General features: G+C 38.5%; 1 long non-coding RNA gene across 1 annotated transcript; it reads right to left on the reverse strand.

Annotated features, from left to right (window-relative positions):
* Positions 1-1,864: 1,864 nt before the first annotated feature.
* LOC127163439 (uncharacterized) lies at positions 1,865-2,717 on the reverse strand. Its single transcript, XR_007827488.1, has 3 exons — positions 2,688-2,717; positions 2,352-2,390; positions 1,865-2,037 (listed from the first exon to the last, which is right to left on the reverse strand). It is a non-coding gene; the product is annotated as an uncharacterized LOC127163439 (long non-coding RNA).
* Between the last annotated feature and the right edge of the window lie 9,792 nt (positions 2,718-12,509).

Consider the following 12,509-nt stretch of genomic DNA (forward strand, 5'->3'; position numbering starts at 1 on the left):
AACTTTTATAAGGTCTTATATCTAAGACACAATCAACTGTGATGAGTTTGTGATCAGAGAAAGACATGGGGACAATAGTTGTACTTCTAACTCTATTTCTCATATTTCCAGATACATAAAACCGGTCCAAACGTGCAGCAGCAATCAGGCCAGTATTGACTTTCACCCAAGTGTACTGTCGTATTGAAGGATTGTGTTCCCTCCAAACATCTAAAATTCTGGTTCTCAATCAAATTAGCTAAACAGAGTGCTGACTGTGAATGTGGCTCCTCTCCATTCCTATCAAGTGTAAAATTCAGTGTGCAATTCCGGCCGCCCCCCCTGCGCTTAAATTAGTCCCATGACTGAGAAAATGCTCTCCTTCCCACCACAATCTCCATTCAAATTCATTACTTTGGTTACTATGAGTCTCTTGAAGGAAGACAACAGTCAACTCCTTCAAATTAACTATTTCTGTTAAAAAATGATCCTTTCTCACATCCCTCATCCCATTCACATTAAGGGACCCTATTCTTAAGATCTCCATAAAAACAAAAGGGAGAAGAAGAAGACAGTATAGAAAGGAAATACAGAAACAGGTCATCATGTTCATTTTGTTTTCCCTCTTGTTAGCCTCTCTTTTTGAGCCGAATTACCAGATTGTCTAATTGCAGTAATATGTCTAAGGCGAAAACGCTTTTGTTGTGAAAGTTCCTTATAGCTACTCACTTTTCGTGCCCGCATCACAGAAGAGACAAACTTATCAAGGTCAGGGAAGAAATTGCTAACTTCTACACCTGTTTTGCCTTTGGTTTCATCAAGAAAAGAGTTTATTTCTTCAACAGAGTACAAATCTTTCTCATGTTCTCCTACCATTTCCGTGCAAAAAATCTAACCCGCACGGGCAGCCCACTGTGGGCCCCAATACCGGCGTGAAATGCGGGGCACGTGTGGGCCCCACACTATGGGGCCCGTGTGGGGCCCGAGTGGGACAGCCCAAAAGTGTGGGTTAAGCCACAAAGCAGAGTGGGCCCACAAATGGGCCGATTGTGGGCCCATAAAGTGTGGGCATGCTGTGGGCTGGGTGTGGGCACTGTGGGGATAGTGTGGGGATGCTGTGGGCACTGTGGGGATAGTGTGGGGATGCTGTGGGCTGGGTGTGGGCACTGTGGGGATAGTGTGGGGGTGCTGTGGGCTGGGTGTGGGCACTGTAGGGATAGTGTAGGGATGCTGTGGGCTGGGTGTGGGCACAGTGGGGAAAATGTGGGCATGCTGTAGGCTGGGTGGGGGCACCTGTGAATGGCCATTGTGGCCTTAACAAATAACAAACAAATAATGTACCTGCAAAATGCCACAATATTACTATTAATGCATATGCAGAATAACTGCACGTTGAAAGTAGAAGCAATAAATTAAGAGTCATAAATTTCAAATACTTTCATTTATTCACAGCCACGTAAAAAAATAAAAAAAGCAGAAAATACTACTGTTTAAAAGTTTAGGGTCGGTAAGATTTGTCAGTGTTTTTGAAAGAGCTCTCTTATGCTTAACAACACTACATTTCTTATCATCATCAGTCTTAAAAACTGTTGTGCTGCTTAATATTTTTGAGGAAACCATGATATATTTTTTCAGGATCCTTTAAATAATGCTTTTAAAAGAGCAGCATTTATTTGAAATTGGATTTTTGTCCAACAATGTAAAAGTTTTTATCAACTTAACGCATCCTTGCTGAATAAAAATAACTTCTTAAACATTTCAAACGTAAAAATGTATTTCTTAGATTTAAAAAAAAAAATTAATAATAAAATACTGACCCCAAACTATTGAACAGTTGAATGTATTAAATAATTTTATAGGACAGAGCAATGATCAATTATTACTAAATCAGAATGTTAAGTAGATCATAAATCAGTTCCCTAAGGGGCAACAGTAGAACTCTGCCTGATCGCTGTTCTTCTGCTCCTTCCACCATCCCAAGTGTCTTATACTGCGGAGGCATTTTAATAGATGTTTCCATTTCAGATGCTGTGGCCAGCCTACTTTTTGTTCCATCATCTAAGTGAGAAAGAAAAGAACAATTAAAATGTGTATATATATATATATATATATATATATATATAAAAACCTAAATAATACAACATTGTCTCAGTGTTTTTTGTCAATACTACGAAAGTCAATGGCATGAACAATGACAAAAATAGTTGAAATGTTCTTCTAAATCTTTTTTTTTTTTTTTTTTTAAACAACAACAGAGTGAGTAAATGATGACAGAACTTTAATTTTTGGAGGAAGGTGCACTGTAAGAAATTACTAATGACTTTAACTTGATGCATGAATGTGCAGCTTTAAATAAACTTAAATGCACTTACATTACAAAAGATGCAGCGACCTGGTGGCTCTTTGTTTAGCTGAAGTTGACAAACCAAAGGGAGAAAAAGATATTAGTGAAATATAACAATACAACTTAAAGGCCTGGTTTCAAATATAACAATACCAACTTCAAAACATTTAATTAAGGTTTTGAAATGTTTAAACATTATAAATGTTACAAACAGTACTGGTGTCCATCTTGAAGGAAAACAAAGCACTGATATATTTTAAGATCAGTCAGTTTGAGCTGAAACAGCTTGGATTTACATTTTACTCTGGGGCTAGGCTTAAGCCTTGTCTTCTGTGAAACCGGGGGAAAAGTCTGACTCACTTACAGCAGTGGTGTCCTGAAGGACCCTGATCAAGCTGATCTGGTTCAGCTGTACAAAACAAATTTTTTTTTTATAAAACAAACAAACAAACAAATAAATTTCAAAACAAATTACATATTTTTTTTTAATTGTTAAATTAGTATTCCAGGTGGCTGATTACATATGACAGTGATAATCTTTATGGCTACATACTGATTCACGATCTTTGTTTGAGGCGCACCTGTACTGTACTCTAACATATTTTCTAATCTCTCTCTCTCTCTCTACTCTCACAGTGACAATCTTGTTTAAGACTGATTCACGAAAACGGTCCTAACGTTAACTGTTACCGGTCAGTGTCTCTCTCTCATTTACCGATGTCTGTCAGTTATAAACAGATACATTAATGATATGTAACGATATTTTATAAGCGTGTAGCCGAGGTATTGTATTGTGCTATATATAAATCCCTGTTTGTGTTGCTGTTTAAGACTTTAAAACAAAGATTTGCTCCTTCTTGCTCGGCTATTATTAATTCATCGCGTAAACAGCAACGGAAAACGACAATAATCCAAATTAACACCAAAATGGACGTAAACTAATTTAATTCAGTGAATTTAAGTGCAATTTTGAAGGATATATTACCTCAGAGATTAACGTTACCTCAGAAAACGGCTTTTCGGCCATTATGACCGTTCGTCGTTTAAACAAGTGATGCACTTGTAATCAAATTTACCACTAAAACGGGTGTAATTTAATTCCTATTTATTAATTCACAACCATTTTGACGAATTTTAATAGAAAATTCAGAAATGAACCAAGAAATTAAAAATCTTATGTTACCTGACTGAGTTGAGTCTGGGCGGTACCAGTCGAAGCCTGAATGAGCGCTCATTAACGATGCAGAGTTCCAGCAGTTCGCGTTCTCATTGGCTAGAATTAATCACATGCTGAAGAGCTGACGCGCCATTGAATGTATTATATCATTACATATTTATTTTTCCTTTTAGAAATATTTAATAAATGATTACGTCACTAATCAATACCAGCAATAACAATGAATAAATTAACAAATCAATGATCTGATTATTCACATGATTTAATTGTCTGAAATAAATTAATTTTATTTAATGATAGCCTACAATGTATTTATTTACAAATATAAATACATTATTAAAACAAAAACTGTATATATATATATATATATATATATATATATAGTTTTTGTTGTAATTTGGTTGGATTTTTGAACTACTTCAAAATGTTAATAATTTTAACAAAATAAGAGGGATCATGGAAATTGCATGTTATTTTTTATTTATTACTGACCTGGTTATAAACTATATTTCACATACCAGCTGTTTATATATACTCCACAAGACACAATAATAATTGATTCCAGCAGCATATTTGAAACCTTTTCAGAAGTAAATGTAAGATTCTCAAGAAAGCAACACAATGCATTAAGAGCCAGGGGGTGTAAACTTTTTGAAGTGGATGATCAGGGTAAACTGCACCTATATTGTCTTCTGCGAGACATGTAAATATTTCTGTAGTCTGAAGTGCAATCCTAAATGTAAAAACAAAATCTGTAAATAAAATATACTTAATAAATAGAATTTACACATCATCATTCTGTTCAAAGGTTTATACCCCCTGCCTCTTAATGCATTGTGTTGCCTTCTTAAACATCAGTAAATGTTTTCACCTTTTGTAATATTTATGTATGAGTTCCTCAGTTGTTCTCAGTGTGGAAAGATGGATCTCAAAATCATACAGTCAGTTTTGGAAAGTGTTCAATAAAGCAGAAGATGCTGGAAAAACCAAATAATGTGCAGGAGCTGGAGGATTTTTCTGAAGAACAGCAGGCAGATGAACTGCTCAGGACAAACAAGGGACTCATGAACAGCTATCACAAAAGATAAAAACAGTTGTGGATCATCCAGGAATCGAAACACAGTATTAAGATTAAAGGGTATGTAAACATTTGAACGGGGTCATTTATATAATTTCAGTTATTATTTTGTCTTGTGGAGTATATATAAACATCTGTCATGTTAAATAGTTTATTCAGGACAGTACTAAATAAAAAATAAGTTTTCATAATCCCTTTATTTTGTTAAAATTATTAACATTTAGTATGTTCTGCAAGGGGTATGTAAATTCATGAGTACAACTGTATTCAATTTTTGTTATGGACTTGTTGTTAAACTTATTGTTTACATTTTACTGCCATTGTCACAGAAATACAATTTTAAATGTAACATTTGCATGTAGATATAACAATAATTTAAAAAACACAACAATTTTGATTAGAATCCAATCATAAAACATTTTTAAAAAGTTTAGTTTTAGCTGTCTTTTGCTGTTAACAAGACTGCCCACAGAAAAACCAGCGGGTTTAGTATAGGCAAGCCCACTGTGGGCTTGTCCACAGAAAACCATCATGAGGGCCCAAAAGGGCAAACCCACTGTGGGCCCGCATGGCAGGTAGGTCTTGTTTCTCCATTCAAAGAGGTCCATTCCGACCTTTTGCCAGGGCCTGTCAGGGACTTGTGACTGTAGTAGGGGCTCTCTGTATTGTGTTCTGTATCTCTGACACATTTCACACCTGTCCACTGTCTCTCAAATCTGTGCAGAGATACCTGGCCACCATACTGAAGCTTGAGCTCTGGCGTGGCATTTAGGGATCCCTTGGTGACCTTCGTGGAGTTTGTGCAGTATTTCTCCTCTGAGTGTCTGAGGGATGACAATTCTGTCACCTTTCATCAGAAGGTCTCCCACGAGATACAGCTCTGCTCTGACTTGCCAGTAGGGTATAATCCCTGTACTCACTCTGTGCTTCTGTGGCAATGCTGTTTGACAGTAGCGTGCCACTGTTTTGCACGTCTCATCAGTTTGTTGTGCTTGTTTAATTTTCTCCAGCCTTGTGTCCGTAACAGGGAGCGAAGACACGACAGCATCCACAAACACCTGGACTTCTTTTTCAAGCTGTAGGTCCTCAGCAGATGGAGTGTCAGTTAGTGGAGCTCTGGACAATGTATCGGCAGTGATGAGGTTTTTTCCTGGCACGTGAACAATGTTATAATCATACCTGAGGAGTCTCAGTCGGAATCTTAACACCCTAGAAGGGAGGTCATCCAAACCTCTGGTGCTCAACAGTGGAACCAAGGGCTTATGATCTGTCTGAAGAGTAAAGTGAAGCCCTTGCAGGTATGATGTTAGTCTTTCACATGCCCACGTTACAGCCAGTGCCTCCTTTTCAATTTGCGCATAGCGCTTTTCTGTGTCTGTCAGTCCTCTTGAGATATATGTGACAGGCTGCCAAGAGTTATCTGCTTGCTTCTGTGTGAGGATTGCACCTATTCCATATGGTGATGCATCTGCAGCCACTTTTGTCTCTGCTGTATTTGAGTACTGAGCAAGTGCTTTCGGAGAGCTCAGCCCACTTTTCAGCTTTTTGAACGCAGTTTGTTGTGGCTCTCCCCAGACCCACTCATTTTTTTCTCTCAATAGGTCTTTTAGTGGCATTGTGATTGCCATCTGAGGCACAAACTTTGACAGGTAGTTTGCCATGCCCATAAGGCGCCTCACGTCCTCCACTTGTGTAGGCTCCGGCATCTGTAGGATAGCTTTCAGCTTGTTGGGATCTGGCTCAATTCCTTTTGAAGACACCCTATGCCAGACAAACGTGATGTGTTCTTGCCTAAACTCACACTTCTCATTGAGTGTAAGTCCCTCTTCCTGCATCTTCTGCAGTACACGGTGCAGTCTTTGATCATGTTCTTGTCTGTTCCGCCCGTACACTAACACATCATCCGCATGGCACAATACTCCCTCAAAGTTCTCAAACATCTGCGACATCCTCCTTTGGAAATGTTCTGACGCGGATGCAATTCCAAATGGGAGTCTGTTGAAGAAATATCTCCCAAACAGAGTGATGAAGGTTGTTAGGGGACGTGATTCTGGAGTTAAAGGAATTTGCCAAAATCCTGACCGCGCATCTAATTTTGTGAAAACTTTGGCATCTGACATCATTGCCAGTGTTTGGTCCACAGCAGGCAAAATGTGACGCTCTCTCTTCACCGCTGCATTCAATGGTGTGAGATCTACACAGATTCTCAGTTTGTTTTTCATCGGTTTTGGCACAACTACCATCCCGGAACACCAGGCTGTGGGCTCAGTCACTTTTGATATGACTCCCATACATTCCATTCTCTCAAGCTCTTCACGCACCTTGTCTCTAAAGAGGTAGAGGTACTCTTTGAGGTGTTGACAGTGCATATGGTACCGCCCCTTGTTCCAGCTCTATGTGGTATGGTTCCTTCAGCTTCACCTAGCCCTTGAAACACAGATGGGTAGAGTGCCTTAAAGTCTGTATCTGCCTGTGTCACCTCATTGACTCTGTGCACTAGCCTCATGGCTTGTATAGCTGGCAGGCCCAAAAGTGGTTGAGTCAATCCAGCTACAACATATACAGGTTGATCTGTGGATCGGCCCTTTGCACACATTTTGCCCTGGAAGCAGCCTTTTATGTCCAGCAAATGTTTACCTGGACCCACTAGTCTTTTCAGTGGTTTGTCTAGCTTACCATCTCGCTTCGGGTCGAATACACTGTCTGGTATCGAAGTCACATCCGCGCCTGTGTCCAACTTGAAACTGATGGCGTCTCCATTCAGAGTGACTTTTTCAATCCATGGCTTGGTGGTTTGTGTAGATACTTCACCTAAGAATGCATAGTCCTGAGAATCACTGTCTGACAGCACTTCTGTGACTGTGTATACTGCTTGACCATTGCGACAAGCCACCGCAAAATGTCCTTTTTTGTGACACTTTCGACATTCTACGTCTTTGGCGGGGCAATCTTTCGATGTGTGTTTTCGTCCTTTACCACATCGGCCACATTCTTTTCCACTTGGCGTGTCAAACTTTTGGTCTTTGTTTCTCTGTTTCCCTGTATATTGGAACTTTTTTCCTCTTCTCATTGTTTTAATTGCGTCCACATTTGTCTTGGGGTCAACTCCGGCAGCACTGTGTATTATTGTCTGTTGTTTCTTAACAGTCTCACTCTGTCTCACTTTTTGTATTGCCTTTGCAAGGGTCAATTCTGAGTCCATTTGCAGCTGTTCAGATAATTTTCTGTCCTTTATCCCGACTACAATTCGGTCTCTTATGAGTTCATCTTTTAGCACCCCAAAGCTACAACTTGTGTACAACAGTAATGAAGGTTTCTGCACTCTCCCCCTCCTGCTGGCATCTCAAGTTGAACTGTGCTCTTTCAAAAATCACGTTGTGTTTGCCTATGAAGTATTGCTCCATTGCAGTTTTAACTGAACTGTACTTCTTTTTATCTGCTGCTGTCATCGGCAAGACACTCAAAATATCATCAGCTGCATCCCCCATTGCATACAGGAGTGCATTTACCTGATATTCTTCGTCTTGGTCTTTTAATCCGGATGCAACATAGAACCTTTCAAATCGTCGGATCCATCTCGGCCATTCACTCGGACTTGAAAAGTCGAACGGTTCGGGCTGCGTTATCTGCACTGACACTGCCATGTCTTTCACTCCTCGCGTGTGTGCTGATTGCCTCTCACCGGCTAGTGCAGCTTCACTGGCTCTCTCTCCGCGTTCGTGAGCATGCAAAAGTAACCGTTGTTCTCTGCCGGTATCCTAATCACAGACCGTGTCCACATGCAACTGAGGTCATAAGTATATCCGGAGATATGCATTCTTTGCCATGTTCTGACACCATGTATAAATGATCAGACTGGACGCTGAAGTAGTCTCACAACAAAAACCCTTTACTGAGTGACAACCGGAACTCATACAGAAACTCCCCCATAGCCTTGTGGGTAATGTAGTCTCTCGCTACATACACGTCTAAAAGAGAGCACATGTTTAAGCACGGGATTTTTGCAACCTAACGGAATCATTTTAATGGGGCTTGCAATCTTACCGAATCTCATTAATTCTTTAATGATAACGTCATTAGGGATAAACGGAGGAACGTTAGAAATGGTGATTTTGGTAGCTGGAGCGGACAGTGGGGTGATCGGTACAAAAACTTCCTTCACCCATATTCCGATCACTGTAAGCTGATTCACTAAAGCTTTACTCGTCAAAAAGACAACAATCGCTTTGCTCATTCGAGAGGCCGACACTATGTTTTCAAACCCGACATGCTCTCCTAAAACTAAGAGCAACTCCTCGACCCAAAGAAACACAGTAACAACTAACACAAGCAGACTAATAAAAGAAAGACTTACTCATGTAAATATCTCCTCTGATGGATAGCGCCGTGTGTCACGTCATGTTCTTCCTCTGAATTCTTGTTCCTCACAACGCATCTTCTTACAAAAACGACAAGTAGCCCAGATGAACTTGGAAAAGAACAAGTCTCGGCGCTTTGTTTACAGTGATGTGGGCAGTTACGTTTGGCGCGCGCCCTCATGTGGCGATTACATTGGGAAAAGCGAAAGCATCTCGTGGGTGTGATCTAATTAAAAATAATGAAGCAGACGGGAGAGATTGAACATGGAGTTGGTTTGATGCAAATTACTTCATCAGAGAATATTTGTTTTCGGCAAGAGGGGCCGAATCTAAAAGTAAAAATTTACTTTATATTTCATCTAAAAGTAAAAATATCAAGCTTTCTATAGATATCTCTCTCATGTGTGTGCGTCACGTATTCGCTCAGTTTTAGTTCATTTTACTGAAGCATTTCAAAATGATACGTGTGGAGACGGAGACTGCTGAATGCGCACCCTGTTTATTTTCCTTGTTTTGCAAAAGCATAATGTTTTGTTGATATTGTGAGTGTACTCAAATAAAAGTAGATCCTCTACAGATTTAAATTATGTATTACTCTTATATGTACGATCAAAAATGAGCAAGCATTTTAGGTTCTTTTTGCTCGTGTCATGAAAATATGCAATTGGGGCCGTCGGTGCCACCGTCGACCCCAGGAGGTTAAAAGTCACCAAATGGCACAGCTCACAAAAATCAGCAACATAATCTTCAATAGGCTGGTTACCTTGGCTGAGACGGAAGAGGCGTGATGCTGGATCCATGGTTGAAGTTGTGTTTTGAAAGCCGTTGGATCTTTGGTAGGCGAAGTATTCTGTAATAAGACTTGTATGAAGCGTGATAGATCCAAGTGCAACTTTTATTGAACACATTTTATTGAACACAACGTAGTCAGACAGGCTCCAAACAAACAGTAATATCCAGGGCAAAAACTATGACTATGGAACAAAATAATAACTGTGGCAATAACAAAACAAGGAAATGAAAAGAGGGAAAACGCTTGGCAGAGTCAGCACAGGCAAAACAATACTTTGCAATAGCTGTTTGGTATAGGCCTCTTTAAATGCAGCAGAGGGAGCGGTAACAGAGAGTCAATGGGTGAGGGCTCCCTCTGCTGGCGTGGCATTACAAGTATTACTGTTTTTTTTTTTTCTTGTATTTTCGTTTAAATAAATGCAGGCTTGATAAGCATATGACACTTTTTTTTTAAAGATCAATAAAAATCATACGGATCTCCCAAACATTTTAATGGCAGTTTATCTGTATCTAACTGTAACAATCATCACTCTATCTGTCTGACTGTATCTGTCATCCCTCTGTCTGTATCTGACCGTATCATTGTTTTGTAAAAAAAAAAAAAACTAATGTATTTTCCTCTTTGTTCTTTTTCAATATTTTGAGCCACTCTTTGCATTCTGTGATGGGGAAGCATCTGGAGCTCAACTGTTTTCCTTTTTTGATCAGAAGTTTTGTTGGACTCTATTGTTTGGCCATGTTGGACTGTTCATGAAGTTGTGAAAATTCATCACTGTCTTTGTGGTATTTAGAACCATTTAATTATGACCATGTTGGTTAACTTGATGTTGGTTAAACTTTGGCTTAATGTTGGTTAAACTTAAAGTTATGCAGTTAGAAATCGCTGTAGATTTAGCAGCACAGTACTGTAAAACCCTACAGTACAATACCACATTTATACATTACAGTAAAATACTGTAATTTATATTGCATTCTGGGTAATTTTTATTTCGACCAAAACTAGAGTCGATACTTGCTGGAACTGTGGAAAGACAAACCGAGACCGTTTTGGTGAGTTTTATTTTGTTTCTGCCGAGTTTGAATGAAGCTCGCTTTACTATGGTATGCGAGGTAAAATGACCATGTTTGTCAATGGAATCTGCTAGGTTTGAGGAGATCGATAAATGGCAGTTTGAGTTTAAACAAAAGGGATGTATATTATGATAAAACTATTGTCTATATCTCTGGGGTCCCTTTTATAATGTAGTCTGATTCGAGCCTGTCAATGACAAACAATGCAATTTATATCTATAAAATTGCAGTCTGCTTCACGGTCACGGCTGATGCTGGACATAGTCGCTTACATAAACATGGTTCAGAAATACAGCATTTCACTTATGATGTAAATGGGGTAAATGGGTGATTTGGGGTCAGAAATATTGGTAATGTTATAGGTTTTTAATTAACGTTATTCAGGCAAGAGACCGGTTCTGTGGGGATTGATAAAAATGATTATGATAATAAAAATATGATTAGTGGACAATTACTTTCATCAGTTACTAATGATATATTAGTAAACAAAGACAAGTAAAATGCATGCCAAAATTTTCAGCAATGTCAAGCATAATATGTTTGTTTTTTTTTAATAACTAATGTATTGTTGGAGTGTATGAAATACACATGTATAGGCAACAGTGACTTTAGCCTACACATCTTCAACAAGTAAGCTAAAACATTAGTGAATCAAATTTATTTTATTTCTTGCAGGTCTATAGTCCACTTGTCTTTGCACCCTGGGAAGGACAATGCTGTCACAAGGCAGTATTTTGTAGGTATTATTTTAATTTAATTTTATTCCTCTGGTTGTGTTCGGATTCCAGTCACACTTGTGGTGTTCCCGGTCAAAAATGACCGGACTCCGAACGATTGCTTATAAATCTGTAAATATGCTATATTATCACTAAAGATTGGATTCATTCTTTTTGTCAACTTGTTTTCTTTCATTTAGGACTGGTTTCGTGTTTCTATTTGCATCCAATTAATTGTAGGCCTCATTTTTCTGAGAGAAGGTCCCTCATTTTTTGAGTGAAAAAAAAAAAAACATTTTTATGAATAACTTTCACAATATGAGATAAAAAATTATAAAAATTTGCACGGTTTCTCACACTAATGTGCTTGAATGATTAATCAGGAAGTTTTCTTTTAAATGCTTTTATTTTTTACAAAATTGCAAAAAGTCACACTTGTGGTGTTCCAGGTCAAAAATGACCGGACTCCAAACAACTGATAATAAATCTGTAAATATGCTATATTATCACCAAATATTGGATTCAATCTTTCTGTCAACTTGTTTTCTTTCATTTAGGACTGGTTTCGTGTTTCTATTTGCATCTGATTAATCGTAGGCCTCATTTATGTGAAAGTAGGCAAAACTGTACAAAATTGCAGAAAGTCACTTGTGGTGTTCCTGGTCAAAAATGACCATACTCCAAACAAGTGCTTAGAAATCTCTTGTTATGGTATATTATCACCCAATATTGGCTTCAATCTTTTTGTCAACTTGTTTTCTTTCATTTAGGACTGGTTTCGTGTTTCTATTTGCATCTGATTAATCGTAGGCCTCATTTATGTGAAAGTAGGCAAAACTGTACAAAATTGCAGAAAGTCACTTGTGGTGTTCCTGGTCAAAAATGACCATACTCCAAATAATTGCTTATAAATCTCTTGTTATGGTATATTATCACCAAATATTGGATTCAATCTTTTTGTCAACTTGTTTTCTTTCATTTAGGACTGGTTTTG

This window comes from Labeo rohita, chromosome 3 (genome assembly GCF_022985175.1).
Source record: "Labeo rohita strain BAU-BD-2019 chromosome 3, IGBB_LRoh.1.0, whole genome shotgun sequence".
Taxonomy (NCBI): Eukaryota; Metazoa; Chordata; class Actinopteri; order Cypriniformes; family Cyprinidae; genus Labeo; species Labeo rohita.